Source organism: Sarcophilus harrisii, chromosome 5, assembly GCF_902635505.1.
Source record: "Sarcophilus harrisii chromosome 5, mSarHar1.11, whole genome shotgun sequence".
Taxonomy (NCBI): Eukaryota; Metazoa; Chordata; class Mammalia; order Dasyuromorphia; family Dasyuridae; genus Sarcophilus; species Sarcophilus harrisii.
The window spans coordinates 102,724,716-102,746,224 of record NC_045430.1 but is presented as its reverse complement, the minus strand read 5'-3'; the positions used below and the strand labels follow the sequence as shown (position 1 = coordinate 102,746,224).

The window sequence follows — 21,509 nt, the reverse complement described above, 5'->3', positions numbered from 1 at the left end:
AATACTTTCTGATTTGCATTTGATTCCATCTCTTATTCACTTTTCTCTCATTTTTACCTCTGAAGATCAATATCTTTCCTCAAGAATTGTTCAGATGCTAGATTTTTGAAATTTTCTCTAATTTTTTTTCCTTCCCATAAGGACTTTAAACTACCTTGTGTTTTCTTTGTGTGTTGGTTTATATATTATTTCATCATAGACATCTGAAAACCCTTTGTATCCTTAATATCTAACAGTATTTCATTAAAAAGACATAGAGATTCCCTTATTTTGCTGTTTCTATTCTGTATCCAGACAAGTAACAACAAAATAAACAGAATTTCTATGAGTTATGTTCTTAACTGTTTCTCCTTCCTCCAGCTAAGCCCAATTGAAAATCTTAGTGATTTTCCAATTCCATTTAATGCTGTACATTTTACTTCCAGACCAACTCACTTTCAGGACGGCTCCTCCTCCCAACTTCCCTGCACTCCTTTAGGTTCCTTCCTTCTCTGCTCCCTCCTTTCCAGTTCCCCTTTATATTTTATCTTACCTTTTTAGAATTAGAAGGTAAACTCTTTGAGCATAGGTATCATTTTGCTTTTTGATATTTGTATCCCCAGTATTTAGTATGTTGTAGGCATTTGATAAATCTTCTATTCTATTCTATCTAATCTACTTATTTTTCCTATCTTTATCTACCTATCTATTTATTTTGGAAATAGAGTTGCTCAATCAACAAAGAACCCCACAGCCTTTTAAAGGTTCTGAAGTTCTTTACCTTTCATTTGGCTCTCACAAAGTTGTGAGGTAGGTGTTATGCTGAAGCAGAAAATGGTTAAGTGAATGAGAGATAAAACTTTCATGATTTATTGATATCAATTCAATGTCAGGAGATTCATTCATGATTCTTTTTCCTCCAGGAAATTTTTACATGCCTCCAGATATATAGGCATATCAAATAGGTATGCAAATCAAACATTTACTGATAATAAATCATAATTTCACAATGCTCCTATTTAGTTACTAGACCCCATATGAAGCTGCAAACTGTAGTTTGAGAAATTGGGATATAGAGGACATCAGAAAACCTTGTACAGAATTTGTAGGAAGACATATCTGCAAGAGTTGCACAAAATGGGAATGTTATGGATACATGGATGAATTATTACATGAGTTATTGAAGGAAATATATACATATACATATATATGAAATCACAAGTCCATCAATTAGGATAATTACATTGAAATAATAATTGGTAAATTACAACTGGAAAGTTTCTTATTCTAAATACTTAACTTATTTTCAGTATATTTTCCCAGGAAATTCTTTATGAATTCATTAAGGTCTTAGTTTTTCCTGTTGCTTGTCTTTTTCATTTTTTAAATTTACTTTTCCACATGTTGATTTAAACAACAACAGCAAAACCTAATTTTAAAAATTATTCATACCTTTTCTTATCACTTCCATTTCTGAATATACTCTTCTCCCTTCCCTTCCTTAGCAAGCCATGCTTTATAACAAAAAATTAAAGAGAAAGAGAAAAAAAAAACAGTTCAGACAAAACTAACCAATATATCAGTTGAGTCTGATATGATCAGTTGATCATATGCAATGTTTCATGCCCATAGAGGAAGACTGCAAATAAGGGAGAAAAATATATTTTCTTATTTCTCCTCCAGGTCTGAGCTTTATAATTATAATTTTGTAGCATTCAATTTCATTCTCACCCCTCATCCCACCCCATTTACATTGTCACACTTACTATGCATTTATTTTCCTGATCCATCATTCTGTATTACTTCATATCTAAGATTATTGAGTCTACTGTCTTCCTTTTAGACATTAGGAAACTAAAGTAAAGATCAAGGATTTGCCCAGGGTCACACAGCAAATGTCTTCCTCAGGCTTTTCTGAATTCTTCATAGTCATTATTTTTTTTTTTTCTTTTTCTTTTTTGCGTATGAGCAACTGTGGTTAAGAGACTTGTCCAGGGTCACACAGTTAGGAAGTAGTTAAGTGTCTAGTTAAATGTCTGAGGAAGCATTTTGAACTCATGCCCTCCTGACTCCAAGATCAGGGCTCTATTCACTGTGCCATCTAAGTGCCCCCATATTTATTATTTCTTATAACATAATCATGTGTCATTTCATTCACTGGTGTATGCCTTCCATTTTAATGGACCTCTATTTTGTTCACTGTTTTTTGCTCTCACAAAAAATGCAGTTATAAATATTTTAGTGTATATGGGACTTTCCTTTTTGTCTTTGATGTCCTTAGAATTTGGACATTTTAGTCACTTTCTTAGCATAATTTCAACTTACTTTCCAGAATTTTGGGATCAATTGACATTTCCATCAAAAGTATATTCATGTATTGGTTTTTGCGCAGCTCTATCCAATACTAACATTTCCAATTTTTTTTTTTTTTGGTTATCTTTTCAATTTGTTTGGAATAATGTGAAACTTGAATTGCCTTTGATTCTCTAATTATTAGTAATTTGAAGCAATCTTTCATTTGATTATTAGAATTTTTTAATTCTTCTTTTAAGAACTTTTTTTTCATGTCTTTTAACTGCTTATCCACTTGGAGTAATAGAACTTGATTTTATATATTTCTGTTAGTTCCCTATAGAACTATAAAATCAGATTCCTATCAGAGATACTTGACAGTTTTCGTGATCAACAATTTTCCTTCTTGTCCTAGTTGGATTGCTTTTTCTAAGTGCAAAGATTTTTTAGTTCGATAGAATTTCATGATCTGTTTTGACTTTGGCGATTTTCTGAATTCCTCATGTGTGAAATAGCTCTCTCTCTCTCTCTCTCTCTCTCTCTAGCTGTAGCCATGAAAGATATCTGTTTTTACTGTTTTATTTACTTAATGAGAAACAAGATTGTATATAGTAAATATAGTATAATAACAAAGTCCTGGGTTTAAGTCTGGATTCTACCACATAGGCTTGTGGGATTCTGGGCAAGCCACTTAACCCTTTCATATCCCCTTCTCTCAGATCTCTATGGTGATACGTTGAAAAACAGAAGCTGATTTATATTGTTAGAGTTTGCTTTTTATATCAATGGAAATTTGGTCTCTCAGAACAAAACAAAACAAAAATAAACACTGAGTGGAACAGGATCGTTTTTATGTCTTGGTCAAATAATTGTCATCAATGCCCAAAGGTTGGTCTCTCTATTATTAGAGCTTAGAAAAGAATCCAGGAATGGTTCTTCTGTCTCCAGTTAGTTGATAATGGATCGAAGAGGGATAAATGACCACTTTGAGGAGGAAGGATTTCTTCCTTTATCAGCAATATAATCAACAACATTAATGAAGGCCTCACAAAAAGGCAACTAACTTCAGCTTGCAGTATAATAGAAAACGTTGAGACCAAATTATTAAAGTTAAAGTTCTTTCCCAAAGTCCCATTTTGGAATACTTTCCCAAGTTAGTTTGTGCTTAACACTCAAAGGTTGGGTCCCCAGAGAGAGGCTGCTATTTCTGTTTCTAGAGGTAACTTTATTTATTTTTTTAAATTAAAGCTTTTTATTTTAAAGAAAATATATTTTTCTCCCTTATTTGCAGTCTTCCACTATGGGCATGAAACATTGCATATGATCAACTGATCATATCAGACTCAACTGATATATATTTTTATTTAAATTAAAGCTATTTATTTTTATTTATTACATACGTGGATGATTTTTCAACATTTACCCTTGCAAAAAGCTTGTGTTCCAATTTCTTCCCCTTCCCCCACTCCCTCCCTCCATGGCAAGTAATCCAAACATGGTAGAAATATATGTTAAATCCAATATATGCATACATATTTATACAATTATCTTGTTGCACAAGAAAAATCAAATCAAAAAGGAAAAAAATGAGAAAGAAAATAAAATACAAGCAAACAACAACAAAAAAAGTGGAAATGCTATGTTGTGGTCCACATTCAGTTCCCACAGTCCTCTCTCTGTGTAGAAGGCTCTCTTCTTCTTCTTCTTCTTTTGTATTATAGCTTTTTATTTACAAGGGATGAACATGCAGCAAAGGCAACTCATAACTCTTCATACTGCAAAGTTCAACAGTGCTGTTTAAAGGATGGAGTATCTTGCCTGGATGAGTTGACCAGCTAAGTCCCCCATCTACTGCCAGTGGGTCACATGTTTTGAAGCTGCTTTTTCCACCTCATTGGATTATCTGTCTCTGTCTGAAGTGTGTGTCTCTGTTCCTTACTGATTACAGGGTCTCCTGCTGTTCCAGCAAGTCTTCAAAGCTACATGGCCTATATGGGGGGCAGAGAAGAATAGAGAAAATTTTCTTCCTCCCACTCCCTTGGGCAGATGTTTTCTGCTTGATTGCATTCTCTTCCACCTTCAATCTGTGATGTTCATCCATGAATTTCATTTCAAGCTTCCAGGGTTGGGGCTAACTTGTTCCCTTCTTGATTCAATGGAAAAGGTGTTCACACCTCCAATGAGATCAAAGGGTGTTGTACTTTATTAACACATTAAAATGACATTGTGGGTAATTATATTCTTTGATTCCATGCTCTGTTTTGGAGGTGGATGGATAGGAATAGAACCATTTTCCCTCTCATACAGTAAATGCCAATATTAGCAAATGACATGTACTATCTCAGTAATAATTACTCTGTGTTGTAATTTAAATTATCTGTTTTGTGAGAATGCACTTGGGGACATGTATTTTGGAGACTAATTTTGCTAAAATAAAGTATTTCACCTTTAGATAACACTGCTAAGTACTCTCCAAATTATTGAATGCAAAGAATCTGTTAATTGCTACCTTTATCCTTGTGGTTTATACTATTGAGCATAATGCTGAGTAGATCATAACTTCATCATTCTGATTGATTTACCCAATCAGAAATCAGCTCCTGAGAGACAGCTAGATGGTGCAGTAGATAGATATCCCTATAGTAGGTAGACAGAACACCCCTGACTTCAAATCTGGCCTCAGACACTTAACACTTCCTAGCTGTGTGACTTGGAAAATCACTCCACCCCAACTGCCTCAGAAAAAAAGAAATCTATTTTTCAGCTCCCACCTGAACCTCACTTCCTCCTTGATCTCTATTTCTTTTAGTAAGCTCTAATCATATGACCATCTCACAAGAGAGTTGTTTCACGCAGAAGTAAACATACTTACCTGTATATGGTATTTATACTTGGCATAGAATCAAATAAAACAATAAACAAATGCATAATAGCACTAAAATAATGAATACTAAAACATTTCCCTCTTGGCTTCAACTTAGCAGCCTACAGTAAATAATGCTCTTCCAACTCCAGGATCCTAGGAAGTTTGAGTTTGTATAATTCCCTCCCTGAAAGAAAGTGGGCACAATACAGCCCAGTTCCCACTTATGTTGGATTTGTGCTTCCAGAAAAGCCAATCTGGAGGCATGGGACCTCTGCAGGCGCCTTGGACCAGCTTCTTTCTTGGGTCTTGGAGCAAGGATTTTGATTGTAGGGGTCTGAGGAAGAGACAGAAGCTCCCAGAATGGGGCCTTTTCTTGGTCTTTGCTGTCTTGTTGCTAGCAGGATCCTCCTACCTCTTTTCTTAGGTGCTTGCTCCTTATTTATGATGCTGGATGAATGGACACTTTGGCAAGAAGATGCCTGCTGCTATTTCTCATCTTTCTCACTTTGACTTTGTTCCTTTGGATTGTAGCTATATTGTTACTATTTCCTGCCACAAATTTCCTCTCTTAATTCTCTTTCTTGCCACTAAAGGGATGTCCCTTAGGAACAGGGGAAAAGACAGAAAAAATAGAGAGGGACGCGATTAGTGTATCTCTCTCTCTCTCTCTCTCTGTGTATATATATATATATATATATATATATATATATATATATAGCAGAAAACATCATAAGGAGACAGCATCCATGTTGGGTCTTGCTTTTCCCTTGCTTCAGATTAGAACTTCACAGAAGGTAGGGACTTTGTCATCTTCATCCAGCTTTTACAAGCTCATATGTGACTGAGTAATTTAATTAGGGGTGTTCAAATCCTATTAGCGCTTTAAATAGATCTAAAATTACTGCAGCTTCCACAAACCATTTTTTTCCCTTAGGGTTTTCTACCCTGGAGGGGTCAGTGGCTAAAAGGCCTATAACAAAGGAAGCATGGGTCTTAGATTATCTACAGGCAAAACCTCAAATTACCAATTTTTCTCCTTTCCTTATACAGAGTAGTCAAATATTTTGTTTCCTGCTGTGTACTTAAAATTTTTTTATTACTCTTTGTCAGTCATCTTTCTTTAACTTTCTCTCAGTTCTCACTCCTTACATCAAACTTAAAAATTAATATTAGGATTCTTTGGCAACCTTGAATCAATTGAAAACTGTTTAGAGTTCAAAATAAAATTTAATTTTATTATCAGAGTTTAAACATTGAAAAATGGATGAGTAGCAGAAAATTATTCATGGTTTGAACTGGGGAAGGTGAAGAGATATTATCAGTTGTTTCACTTTAATGTCATAAAAATGACATGACTCAAGCTGCTTTGGGTGTAGTTTCCACATGAGAGGAGCTGCTGAGTTGACAAGAGTTTTGAATAAAGCTGACTTGAATTTGTGTGGTATAACTACACCCAGGTTATAGCCCATATTTTGATTGTCTTTTGGTCCCAGAGGGGAAAAAAAAAACCCTCCCCCAGTTTTGCTTATTCTCATCAGGTGGAGTCATCTTAGTCACTGAGTTTACTTTTAGTACAGACTCAAAATGGAACATCACTGCTTCTTGAAGAGAGCAGCTTTGGAGATTTATAACAATGTGCATAGACACCTAGAGGACAACATGTAAGGGACAGGATTAAAATAAGACACTAAAAATATCTGATCCTGTAAGAATCTGCAATTGACTGATCCAGATAATGGAATATTTATATATTAGGAAATGATATTTATGATTTGCTGTGGTTGAAAAATTTGCCACCCTCCCAAAGCCAACATGGTGAGGAATCCCACTAAATTTAAAAAGAATGGTCTTGGAAAACAGGTACATAGTATGTTTTTGGGACCTACTTGCCAATTTATGTGTGAAAAGGATAGCCTTAGCAAGGAAAAGGGCCACCTCTTCATGTGAAAAAGAGGTAAAGGAGGAGATAGTAGCAGAAGGTATCAGAGTGGTATGAGATTAGGAGGAAGAAGAGGGAACTGTTGACTAATAGCCTCAATGTAAAAAAAATATTTTCTTATTAAAGCTTTTTAATTTTCAAAAGATATGCATGGATAATTTTTCAACATTAAACCTTGCAAAAGCTTGTGTTCCAATTTCCCCTCTCCTAAATAACAAATAATCCAATATATATTAAACATGGTAAAAATATATGTGAAATCCAATGTATGCATACATATTTATACAATTATCTTGCTGAACCAGAAAAATCAAATCAAAAAGAAAAAAAAAATGAGAAAGAAAATAAAATGCAAGCAAACAACAACAAAAAAGACTGAAAATGCTGTGCTGTTATCCACACTGGTTCCCATGGTTCTCTTTCTGGTTGTCTTAATCATTTCAATCAATTCATTCAATCAGAGCATTGGAATTGTCTGATCATCTCATTGTTGAAAAGAGCCACGTCCATCAGAATTGAACATTGTATAATTTTCTTGTTAATGGTCTCAATTTTAAAAATAAAATCATAAAAGAGATTTTTAGGGGAAAGAGTAGGGAAAATGGGAACCACAAGAGGTTTAATGAAGGATGAAAAGATTTGGAAAGGGGTGATTAAATAAACACTCAGACAAAACAGTGTCTTGTATATAGTAGGCGCTTACTGAATGTTTGACTACTTAAGTACAAACTGATAAATAATCTATCTTCGTTCTCATCTATTCCACTGGAGGAAGTCTTCACTTGTTTGGGGTAGACACCTCACCCCCTAATTCACTGACAGGTTTGAGGCGTATTGTTTACCCTCAACCTAGTTTAGCTTGTCTGCCGAAATGGGTTTGCTCTGAATGTGACCACTGTGCATGCTACAGCTTGGAGCCACAAGGGAGAGTTGAAGCAAAGATGGACACCAAAAGGGGAGGAGCAGTCTTGCAAAGGGCTTGCTTAGCAAGCTCTCACTCCAGAGGCATTAATCCCTCCTGAACATCCTAAACACCTTGGAAGTTCTGGGCAGAGTTTAGACAGAAGAATGATCCTCTGCTGATGACATGGCTTTCCAAATGCCATCATTTGTAAGGATACCATATTAATAAGTAACTAGAGCAGTGGATAGAAAAGTAGCCTTGAAGCCAAGTGTTGGCTCCGGCCTTGGTCTGGTCTCGAGGTCCCTAAATCTCCCACCCCCACCCCCACTCCCAGGCTCTAGTGAAGGGAGAAAAAACAAACAGAAAACCCCCCTAAGGCTCAGATGCAAAGTGAACATTCCGCTTGGAGTTAATGAGATTAGCTCCTGGGGGATTTGGTCTAGAGATAAGGTCCCAGTTCTAAGATTTCCTTTTTCTGCAAAACTGACAAAGTTTAAAAATATAAACGGACAAATGGAATTCATAGGCAGCTGGGTGGTGCAGTGGACAGAGTTTCCGACTTAGACTCATCTTCCTGAATTGAAATTTGGCCTCAGATATTTATTAGCTGTGCCTGGACAAGTCACTTTACTCTGCCTCAGTTTCTTCATCTGTAAAATGAGCTGGAGAAGGCAATGTCTAACCACTTGAGTACCTTTGTCAAGAATACTCCAAATGGGTTCATGAAGAGTTGGAAAGGACTGCACAATAACAACAGAAAATAGAATAGAATAAATGTACCACGGTCCCAAGCGATTTGTTGACTGCCAAGTCAGGATTGTGATTTCCCAGCTAGTTGAATTTAGATCAGCCCAATATAAACAGATTTCCCTTCTCTCTTTTTCATATTCTCTACGTCAAAAACACAACTTTAGGATGCATCTAAATTATCTTTACCAAATCATGCTTTAAAAAATATTACCAATAGGCAAAATGTTAAAATAGCAAAGAAACCCCCTGATAATTTTGTCACCTTTTGCTGGGGCAATAAAACAAAAGAGAGAAATGGAAATGGTGTAGACTCACCATTGTTTGAGTCCTTGTCTGGTGGATTGTCTTAATAAAACCAATCAGGAGTAAGGGAAGGGAAAAATTTCCAGGTAATTTGGGAATGCTTTCTCCTCCCTTCTCATACTTCTTCTTTTCTTTCTCTCTCCCTCTCCCATCATTTTCCTTTATCCCCCTCCAGAGATTTTTTCAAACTCAGAAATTCAACTCTGCCCTCCTTTCTGGGGTCCCATTATGAGGATCCTTTCTTCTCACATTCGAAAGAAAACAACTCCCAGAGTCTTTAAAGCCAGTCCTCCCAGAGACAGTCAGTCCAGACTTGCTAGAAGGAGCTTGCCTCTGACCTAGGGCTGTTTAATCCTGATTAAGTCTGGTAACCTTTTAGAGTTTTTGGCAACTCACCAAAAAGTTAACAGAAGGTGCTGAACTAGGGAGTACCCTATAGCAACGTTATCACAGATCTGGCCCTTATTCTATTGTATTAATTCATAACTTTACAACACTGACTCAATTTACTTCATAATTATTTGAAAGAGGTCCATATAACCATCAAAGACTTAGAGGTCTTGGAGTAGAAGTTGATGACAATTTGGGTGGGATTCATAATCATAATTCTCAATTTCTGTGAATCTGTGATGTGACAAATCTAAGAGACTAGAAAAATAGTGTTGTCTTCAATAATCTATCAATCAATAAGCATTTCTCAAGTAAATACTTTCTATCAGGTATTATGCTAAAATGCATTTGGTGGTAGAATATAAATTATTTTTCTTTTGGACATGTTGAGTTTGAGATGTCTTTAGGATATACATTTTGAAATGATCAATAAACAATTGATGGCATAGGATTGTAACTCAAGGGACAGATTGGGTCTGGATATGTCTACCTAGAAGTTATCTGCTTAGAGATGATGATGAAATCCATAGGAACTGATGACACTCAAGAGAGAGAATGTATAGAGAGATTGTGATATGAATGATGAGCCAGTAAAAAAGATTGAGGACCAGTCAGACAGATAGCAGAAGTGTCATGGAAATTTAGAGAGAAGAAAATATCCAGGAATAGAGGTCAAGAAGGATGAGAGATAAGAAAAAAAAGAGATTCTATATAACAATTTTTTGACTGTATCATGCTCTTCCTCATTAATGCTCAGTGTTCAAATAAGCACTGGATGATCCAGTATATAGGACATTCCTAGTCAGATGTGAGTTGGATGGTGGTCTCTAAAGTCCCTTTCAAATTTGAGATAAGGAGGAAAAATTGGGAATTAAGGATGGAAGCTTTTCCATTCTTTTAGAGGGCCTTGAATGCCAGGCAAGGCAGTTTGAATTTTTCTCATTAGGCAATAGTCAATCACTATTTTTTTTTTTTAACAAAGAGGCATTTGATTAGATCTAGAAAGGTGATTCTGACAGTAGTAGGAAGGACTGAGGAGAGAGTGAAAGTAGAAAAACTTTTAAAAATCTAAGGAAGCAATCCAGGCAGATATTATAGGAGTACTAACTAGCACTTATTATATGCAAAGCACTGTGCTAAAATTTGGAGATTGAAAGAGAAAAGCAAATAGTAAAGGCATTCAAAGGACAGTTGGATAGTGCAGTGCATAGAGCTCTGGGCTTGGATTTAAGAAGACTGATTTCAAATCCAGCCTCATTTTATTAGCTACATAAGCCTAGACAAGTCATTCACCCTGTTTGCCTCAATTTCTCATCTGTAATATGATCTGTGGAAGGAAATAGCAACCTATTCCAGTATCTTTGGCCAAGAACATCCCAAATGGAATCATAAAGAATCAGATTGAATTGAAATGACTGAACAGCAACAACAAAAGACATTCAAATTCTAATGGGGAAGATAATATATGGGAGATTTTAGCTTCTTGTCAGATGGAAAGGTCCAGGGCTCCCAAGAGTGCATCTGCAAAACAGATGGCAATATGTCTTTAAAATCTTTTCTTTAATATGTATATCTTTATTTGAATTTGTTTTAAATTAGTTTATAGGTAAAGCTCATTCTCTTCTCTTGTTACTAGCACTAATCTCATTGAACTCCCCAAGGAAGTAATAAAAAGCCTTTATTCACATTTATGTTAGAAGGATAAGGAAGGAACCATGATTCTGATAATTAAAAACAAGGAATAAGTATTAAAGTGGAAATGCAAAAGTGTTTTTCAAAATGATTACATAATTTCCATGTATATAAAATGCTCCTCCCCAGATCCCCATTCCCTAATTTATGTTTTGTTGAAGAGGGCAACTTTTATAAAAGTAAATAATTCCTTTTAACAATGCATTAAACAATATTTGGAATGACTGTTCAAAATAGCAACAAGAAATGTATAGTCTGAGTTCTGAAAATCTACTGTAGAACTTCAGAAATAATTTGCTTCCAACATACTTAAGATTGATTGTCGCCTTCACTGTTACTTATTATTTTAAAATCTTGAGTCAAGCACCAAAACCCCCAGATAAAACCATATTAATTTCATATTTTTGGGGTGAATTTTTCATGTCATACCCTTTAACAAAAGACAAACAAAACAATTATACATTTAGGAGAATTTGTAGAAGGCAGTAGAGGGTCCAGATATGTCATTTTCCTCCTCTCTGATCCACATCTGCTAGAAGGTGGATGGGGCCCATGTTAGGTCCTTGTTTCCAATTTGGACTTGTTTTTCATAATGCTGGGGGCTAGGTAATCTTCTGCCAGCAATGCCTGGAGACTTAGTATTATCATCAGATTATATGGTATTGGCAAACATATTCTTACGGATATCAATTTCCCACTTCATAATTGAATTCCAAGTATTTTCATGTATACCACAAGGTTCCATAACCAAGAAATGTGGTTGGAAAAGAGCTTCTGGAAACCTAAAAATCTCATTGCCACTGGTGATAATGTGAGTCTGGGGGAGTTCATGGCTCTTTTTCAGAGAACTAGATGTAGAACTGGCTCAAAGTCTAAGACAACATAACACAACTTCTTTGATGTCATATACAGTTTCCAAACCAACTGTGTCAGGATCTTCATGAAATAGTCTTGTCAAGTCATAGCCAGTCATGGCTATGATTTCATAGGAACACAGGAAAAGCAAGATCATGGATGCCAGATCCTTTATTTCAGAATACATATTAACTCTGAGGGCTGGATTGGTTGAGGTGGGGCAGTGATGGAGTTGGGTGTGTACCTTAATTGAATGAATGTGTGTGTATGTGTGTGTGTGTGTAGGAAGGGACAGTATCCCATTAATTCCTTTATCTCTAGTGCTCCCTCTCCCCACCTGCCCTTCCTACATTTCAATCATTCAGGGACTGGTAGACATGAAGTCAGAACTCTAGAGGACAGATTCCCATCTTCCATCTCATATTTTATCCAGATAATTATCTCCTTGAATGGAATGGTAGACAAATTATAGGACTCTTTAAATCTCTCCCTTCCCTCTTCCTCTTCTTGTCCTTTTTCTTCTCTCCCCTTGCTTCCCCACTATCTCTCATTAAATTTGTATAAATTAATGCACATATGATATGATTGTATCATCATGTGAAGACAATATCAAATTTGTTGGAAGCATCAATTGAGATAATATTTGTAATGCTTAGTACAGTATCTGGTACTTATTAGGCTTATATAAATGCTTGCTAGCATAATTTTTTTTAAAACTTACCAATGTCCTTCCTAAAATGTAGCACTTAAAAATGAACATTATGTCCCCCTGATGTAGTATAATATTGGGGGGAAATGGTTCTATCACCTTCTCAGATAACAATAGATTTCTTAGTTGCCATATCATGGTGCTGATTCATGTTGAAGTTAAAGTTTACTAAGACCTCTAGATCTTTTTCAGAGTCATTGCTATAGAGAGAGAGGTACAGATTGCTCTCATTTTATAATTTTATATTTATATCATTATATATATAATTTATCATTTTATAATAGGAAGTACAACTGAGGAATACTACATTAGAGGAATGGAAAGAAAATCAAAATCCAGTAAAGGAAAAATAAAGGAGAATATGGTGCTTCTGAAGCTGGTTATTAATATTAAGAGCTGCGAAAAAATCAAGAATAATGAAGTCTGAATAAACAGTAGTGGATTTGGAGATTAGAACTTAAATGACTTTTTTTTTTAAAACTAAGTTTCTCCATCTCTTCCAGGTAGGAATTAGATTTTGTCCCATTGCTGATTGACATGGGAGTTTTTACCTGCTCTGTTTTTTTGTTTTGTTTTGTTTATTTTGCTGAGGCAATTGGAGTTAAATGACTTGGCCAGGGTCACAGAGTCAGAAAGTGTTAAGTGTTTGAGGTCAAATTTGAACTCAGGTCCTCCGACTTCAGGGCTGGTGCTCTATCCACTAGCTGTCCCACCTATTCTGTTTTTGACCTGAATCAGTTTACTCCTTAAGCAGTTTGATGGTTTCTTGAACCTGATTGGCATAGGTCACTGAAGCTCAGAACTTCTGAGTTTATGAGATCTGTCAGAATCAACCTTCCCCGTGGTTAGGATTATATGTCCCACCATGGTCAGCCACTGGTGACTTGGAAAAATGGATCTTTATGTTTCAAATATGTTTATTGTAAAACAACATAGAATACAAATTCTATTTTCAAATCCATTCTGATATTCTTTTTTCATTTTATGGGTGAATTCATCTCAATCATGTTCATAATTATGATCATTAATGATGTTGTGTCCTTCCTCTTTACAAAGAAAAAGATTAGAAAAGAGGAGTGTGATCTGTAATTGAAGTGATTTCCCTACTGCACTTCCTCTTTCTCCTCAGACTCGTATTGAAAAACCTTTTACTGACTCCAACTTGATCTTTCCAGATATCACATATTATTCTTGCACTCTCTATTCTAGCTAAACTGGATTATTAGCAAATCCCTAAATGTCAAAAGTCAACTCTTATCTCCTTGCCTATGCATAAGCTATCTTCTATGCTTGGAACACATTCCCCTCTTACCTTTTTCACTTAAAATCGAGATTCAGTTTGGCTGTTTCTTCCAAAGGGAAGCCTTTTCTAATTTCCCCTCCTCCAAATTATCATTGCCTTCTCCCTCCTAAAATTGCTTTTGAATTAATTCATCTGTATACATATTGTATCATTTTAGTAGAGTATAAGTTTGAAAGGAGAGACAACTTTATTTTGTCTTAGAATGCCTAGCACATATTTTCAATGTTTTGCATAGTAGATAATACTTATATTATCTTATAATAAACTTATTGAATGAGATTATTGAAGGTAAGCATCTTGTCAGATAGAAATATGAATCATTGGTGAATTTATTGATCTGCCTATTAACGGGAATATAGGAGGAGAACAATCTGGTGACTGTGGATCCAAAATAGGAGGCCAAATTGGAAATCAAGATATTTATTAGCATGATAAAGAATCTGCAGCTAGAGTGCTAGGTGGGGCAGAGGTTAGAGTTCAAGGTCTGGAATCAGGAAGATGAGTTTTCTCAGATTCTAACTAGTTGTGTGACTCTGGGCAAGTCACTTCATAACTTGCCTCAGTTTCTTCATCTGTAAAATGAGCAAACCACTCCAGTATCTCTGCCAAGAAAACTTCACATCAGGTCATGAAGCATCAGATATGACTGAGCAGCAACAATAACAGTAACAAAGAATGTGTTTTCACTAATAGCAGACACAGATTCTTGAGAAATGGATTTGGTTTCTTAGGACTTTTTAGAGTACCCAGTCTATCTGTAGCAATTCGTGGTAATTCAGTTTAGAAAAAGTAAAGTGTTTCATAAGAGAAGGGGGTGGAGAAAGAGGGGATCAGTCAATGGAAAAAAAGGGCAGTATTTGGAATGGAAGTAGCCATAATTATTATCACAATAAGAAAGAATTTCTTGTTCAAGGACAAGAGACAAAAAGAAGAGACCAAGAACTTCTAAAACCATGAAATAAGTGCTTTTAGACAAAATTGCAGAATCTCTTTCCAAGGATAGTGTGTAGTTGTTATAACAGTGGAGGAGACCATCCCTTTTGCTGTGGTTCAGTTGTTTATGTCTGACTTTTCATGATGCCATATAGGGTTTTCTTGGCAAAGATTTTGTCATTTCCTTCTCCAGCTTATTCTATAGATGAGGCAAATAGGGTTAAATGACTTGAGCATAGTAAATACTTAATAAGTGTTTTTCTATATTCTAAATATTACACAGAGGATTTGTCAATGCTTAACTCAGCTTTCCTGATTTTTCGATATTTCAAGGAGTCCTACATACTTGGCCTTTCTATTTTGACTTTCATTTTTGTCAATATGCTCTTGATGTAATTTTTTCTTCTTGAATAGAAATGTTTGGTTTATTTTGTTAATTATCCTTATTTAGTGTTTCTAAAAATAGAAAACCTGTATTTGTAACCTCCCTATTTTTTTAATAGTTTCCTATGAATCACTGGACCTCTCCCAGTGATGGACAATTACCAAACCCTTATTAGTTTACCACTAAGAACTACTCATGCATCTGGAATTCTGAGAAACCTAAGTCTCCTAGAAAAAAGTCAGATCTCTGAGAAATAGAGATTAGAATGGGTTGGGGAGAATGGCATATCTATGATTTTATTGATGTAGGTAGGGGTGTGCTAGAGCCAGCTTTAACTGACTTGCCAACCTATTATTACATTTTCATTGTAAGTAATTTACACTTTAGAAAGCAGTGTTTGGTTTACTGTTTTGTTAACTGTCTAGACTTAAGAAAATATTAGCAATGCAAATTAAACTTAAAAGCATACATTTTTCCCTCTTCTCTCCTCATAGAATCTGGTTGTTAAACATTTAAAAGCATATCCCTAGATAGTGCTATAAAATTTGGCTTGATTTGTGGCAGCTCTTTTCCTAGTGGCTAGAAAGTGGAAACTAAATGGAAGCCCATCAATTGGAGAATGATTGAATAAATAATAGTATATGAATGTTATGGAATATTGTTGTTCTGTAAGAAATGACCAACAGGATGATTTCAGAGAGTCCTGGAGAGAGTTTCATGAACTGATGCTGAGTGAAATGAGCAGAACAAGGAAAATATTATACACTTCAATAACAATACTATATGATGATCAATTCTGATGGACGTGGCCCTCTTCAACAATGAGATGATTCAAACTGATTCCAATTGTTCAGTAATGAAGAGAACCAGCTACACCCAGTGAAAGAACTATGGGAAATGAGTGTGGACCATAATTTTCATTTCCATTCCTCTTATTGTCTGCTTGCATTTTTGTTTTCCTTCTCAGGTTATTTTTATCTTCTTTCTAAATCCGATTTTTCCTGTGCAGCAAAATAACTGTATAAATATGTATACATATATTGTATTTAACATATTTAACATGTATTGGACTACCTGCCATCTAGGGGTGGGGATGGGGGGAAAGGAAGGAAAAAATTGGAACAGAAGGCTTTACAAGACAATGATGAAAAATTACCCATGCATATGCTTTGTAAATAAAAAGCTATTAAAAAAAAAGAAAAAAAAGAAATATGGCTTGAGTTCAGGAGTGCAGTAGAAGACTCAGGTAATGAAGTCATCATCAGATTCCTAATGGTAATGGGCTAATAATAATAATAATAATAATAAGCATTTATATAGCACTTTGAGCACTTTAAAGTTTGCAAGATGTTTGTATCACAACATTTCAGGATATAGGGAACTCCAGTTAGTAAACTGCTCTATCAATGAAAACTAGCAATTTTTTTTTCAACTCACAGTCTTAAAGAGATGTCTGAGTCCAAATCTCTGACATGTAGTTGAGAGTTAAGATAGAGAAGAAAGCTGTTTGAAGAAATTTAGATCTTTAATTTGCTTTTATTTTTATTATTTTTATTTTTTATTAAAGCTTTTTATTTACAAAACATATGCATGGGTAATTTTTCAACAGTGACTCTTGCAAAGCCTCCTGTTCCAAATTATCCCCTCCTTTCCTCATCTCTTCCCTCCCCCCCATGGCGGGTAGTCCAATACATGTTAAATATGTTAAAATATATATTAAATCCAATATTTGTATACATAATCATACAGTTATCTTTCTGCACAAGAAAAATTGGATCAAGAAGGAAAAAAAAACTGGGAAAGCAAACCACAACAGAAAGAGTGAGAATGCTATATTGTGGTCCACACTCTGTTCCCATGGTTCTCTCTATGGATATTGATGGCTCACTTCATCACTGAACAAATGGAATTGGTTTGAATCATCTCATTGTTGAAGAAAGCCACGTCCATCAGAACTGATCATTGCATAGTCTTTTTGTTGCTGTGTATAATGATCTCCTGGCCCTGCTCACTTCACTCATCATCAGTTCATGTAAGTGTCTCCAGGCCTTTCTGAAATCATCCTGTTGGTCATTTCTTACAGAACAATAATATCCCATAATATTCATATACCACAATTTATTCAGCCATTCTCTAATTGACGGGCATCCACTCAGTTTCCAGTTTCTAGCCATTACAAACAGGGCTGCCACAAACATTTTTGCACATGTGGGTCCCTTTCCCTTCTTTATGATCTCTTTGGGATATAAGCCCAGTAGTAACACTGCAGGATCAAAGGGTATGCACAGTTTCATAACTTTTTGAGCATAGGTCCAAATTACTCTCCAGAATGGCTGGATCCATTCACAATTCCACCAACAATGTATCAGTGTCCCAGTTTTCCCACATCCCCTCCAACATTCATTATTATCTTTTCCTGTCATCTTAGCCAATCTGACAGGTGTGTAGTGTTAGATCTTTACTTTGAACTACCATGAGTACAGTCAAGAAACACTGAATCTGTGCAAAGAATGATGGGATATTCATGGAGGATTAGGGGCTTTGATGTGAGAGTTTATTGGTGACTATCTTTTACCCAACTTTCACCTGTGACTCCAAGAAATTATAGCCAAGAAACTATAGTATGCACAGTAGGCATATGCAGGATAAAATCAGTTTGGCAGATGAAGTAAATCAGGTTGAGAGTAATTGACAGCCCTAAAATCTATCTGTGAATCAGCAAGATGACTAGCTACCTTAAGGATAAGAAGACTCTCTAGTAGAATGGGTAGATGAGAACAGCTTGTTCCAACAGCCATGAAGATGGCTGAAGCTCTGTGGAGCTTTTCAAGTATGATTAGACATCAACGATGTCAGGGTACCTACAACATCTTGTCTTTTGTCTTGCGGTTGGACTTAAATGATTCTGTAGGACAGAGTGAATCTGATGACTTTGTGCAACTCTGCCTCGCTTAAATCTGGTTCATATGCAAGTCAAGACATCAGCCCATGACATCATTAGTCCATTTTCCAAAGGAAGAACAAACAACACAAAGCAATTGATTCCAAATAGAAGTACAGATGAAAATCTGAGTATATCAAGCATTTTATATAAAGAACTTCCTGGTTAATTGCAGTGCTTACAAAAACACAGATTATCCATCTCTTATCTATCTATCCATCCATCCATCTATCATCTATTCATCCATTTATCATCTATCATCTATCCATCCATCCATCATCACCTATCATCTATCCACCCATTTATCTATCTATTCATCTACCCATCTACCAATCCATCTATCATCTGTCCATCATCTATCACCCATCCATCCATCCATCCATCCATTCATCATCTATCATCTATCCATCAATCCATCCATCTATCTACCTGTCTATCTATCAATCTTAGATTTGTAGATTGATAAATGGTAAAATCTTATAACTGTATTTTGATAAATGTCTTGCAAAAGCCAACTTAACAATCTGAACATGCTTGTCTTTACTTTGAGCATGTGGCTATGGACATTTTTATTACCAGAAGTAGAAGGTTTTAGAATCTTTTCTCTTACTTATGCCAAATGATGAAAAAATGATGAAAAATCCCTCTTCTTGAGGGATTAACAATAGAAGGAAGCAGACAATCCTTAAATGGGGAATAAAGGAGGCACAAAGGCAAAAGGGGGAAGAGAGAAAGACCAGAAAAGTGGTTGCTGTCTTATATGAAAAAAATTGAGTGGATGACCCTTTCTGGTGATGACTAGCGTTCTCTTGTTTAGAATAATTTTTAAACCTTCCTGTTTAATTTGATCACCTTTCTTTCTTCCCATTCTTAAAAGATGAAGGAAAAACTTGAGCGTCTGTGGCAGAAACGAACCGGCATGAGAAGATCCAGTCTTTCGATATAGTTTTGTTTTCGCTATCTGGTGCTGCCCTCTGCTGATTGTAATAGAGGACAAAGTGAAAAGATTTCACTCTGCCATTTGAATTCTACGGAGACGTTAAGGTGATCTTGTTTGTCTTTCCTTCTTGATAACGTCAGGACGGTGATGTCTTGACTCACAGATGACCTGGATTTAAGTGTGACAAAATCGTCAGTCTCGTTCTCCCCTCCAGAACCATCAGTCCAGCGTCCCTGGCCCCTGATGCAATGGGCGCCTTTGGGTTTTTTCCTAAGACAAAGTTCCGGTAAATACAAGGAACAGGGAAATTGTGGTTTGCTGCCTTTTACCTGCATTCATTCTGGAGCTCAAATTGCACAGCCCCCACCAAGCCCACCAAACCAACCACTATTTTCTTCTCTTTGTCGAAGTTCCGAATCCTTCCCACCTTTGCGCCCAGGTTAGATGCTCCACTTCTTTTCCCTCTCAGATCCACCATTTGTGCTACTGAGCTTCTGCATAAACTCAATGACCTCAGGAAACCTTATTTTTCTTAGCAGAATGGTTTTCTGCCAGCAGCAGTGTGAGCGGACCCCTCAGAAATCTGGAATTGTGACCAGCCCATGTTAGAATTTGTCAACGTTTCCTTAGATGGCCATAAGCATGGAGTTTTCTTCCTTTCTAAAAGTAAAACTGCAGATTCTACAAGCTCACCCAGTGGTGCAAAGTGAGTCCTGGATTCCTTTCCTTGTACTGACAGTTTCTTAAAGAGCTCTGAAATGTCATTTAGTTAATAATTAAGGGGGATGATATATCTCTATCTATCTATCTATCTGTCTATCATCTTAGTCCATTTTTTCATCTTTAAGCCTCTATCTCTCTTTTTTTAAAAGCATTTTATTTTTCCCAATACATGTAAAAATAGTTTTCAACATTCATTTTTGTGAAATTTAGTGTGCTAAATTTTTCTCCCTTCCTTCCTTACCTGCCCCCTTCCCAAGACAGTAAGCAATCTGATATAGGTTAAATATATGCAATCCTTTTAAACATATTTCCATAGTTGTCATGTTGTATAAGAAAAATCAGACCAAAAAGAAAGAAACAAAGCAAAAAAGGTGAAAATATTATGTTTTGATCTATATTCAGTCTCCATAGTTCTCTCTCTGGATGTGATTGGCATTTTCTAACCCAAGTCTATTGGAATTTAGACTTCTAACCTGATCCTATTCTGATACCTTCACTATGAGGAATGTGGGTTCTCCAAGATCGTGCCAGAGAAGTACAAATTTTAAGTCCATGAACACTGTCCTGTTAATTTCTGAGCAACAACTCTGCTAAGCATAGAGACGCACCTAATCACCAGAAGATTGGTCCAGAGTTTATGAAATATTTTTCACCAAAGTGAATCATAAAAAAATTAATAATTTCTAGTTTTTAGTGCTCTCTTTGCTTTCTGCAGTAATACTGGCAGAATAGCAGAAAAGGGGGAAAAATATAAAATCACAGTTTTTAGAGACATCTACAAACATTAGATGCTTTTGGCTCTGTATTTGTACAATTGTGTGAATTCCTTGGGACAAAATAAAATAATTAGATGTATTGATTCACACAATAATACAATATTTTGTAGCTTTTAAAAGTTTTTGGCATATAATATATATATTTTTGCTATTAACTAATTGTCCTATAAAACTTAGCATTGTAGACATGAGATTTTGACACATTCATTAATTCATCATGAAATCATGCATGATATTGGATTAATTTTTCCATTTTAATTTTTTGCTTTCATTTAACATCAAAAGAGATAATTTTTATAGACTATAAGATGCAAAAAGGAGTCCCCATGAAATCGCTAGTATCAATATCATATTGCTTGTTTTTTAAAAAACCATATGAATCCTACATGTTATTTTCACAACTAAAATGCTTGTTAGTACATCCTTCTGTTCTCTTCTGGGCATTTAAAAAAAGTTCTGATGGCCCTCTTTTTTGCATTATTATTGCTAACCCCTTCCCCATTCACCACAAACTGAAAGGAAAAACCCCTAAAACATCTTGAAGTAAGTAAATTCAAGTAAAAGAATACACATGGTGTCCATATCCAAAAATATGTACCTCTTCCTTTACCCTGTGTCTATCGTGTCTATCACTCTCTCAAATGGGAAATGTATTGTAACAGACTACTGGGTTCTTTCTACTTAGAAGTGCAAGTAGGTTAGGTTTTACCTTTCTCCCAGGGTTCTCTGGTACCTTTAACAGGTTTGGGGTGTCTATGCTCTTTACAGCTAGACCTCTGCCATTGGTGTAATTCTCACATGTAAAAATAAGAAGGTTAAATGACACAAA

General features: G+C 35.7%; 1 long non-coding RNA gene across 1 annotated transcript in view; it reads left to right on the top strand.

Annotated features, from left to right (window-relative positions):
- Positions 1–19,936, top strand: part of LOC116419231 — a 71,813-nt gene extending 51,877 nt beyond the window's left edge. The window contains exon 5 of the long non-coding RNA XR_004229487.1: positions 19,119–19,936. This is a non-coding gene — a long non-coding RNA (uncharacterized LOC116419231). The remainder of the gene's footprint in view (positions 1–19,118) is intronic.
- Positions 19,937–21,509: the final 1,573 nt, after the last annotated feature.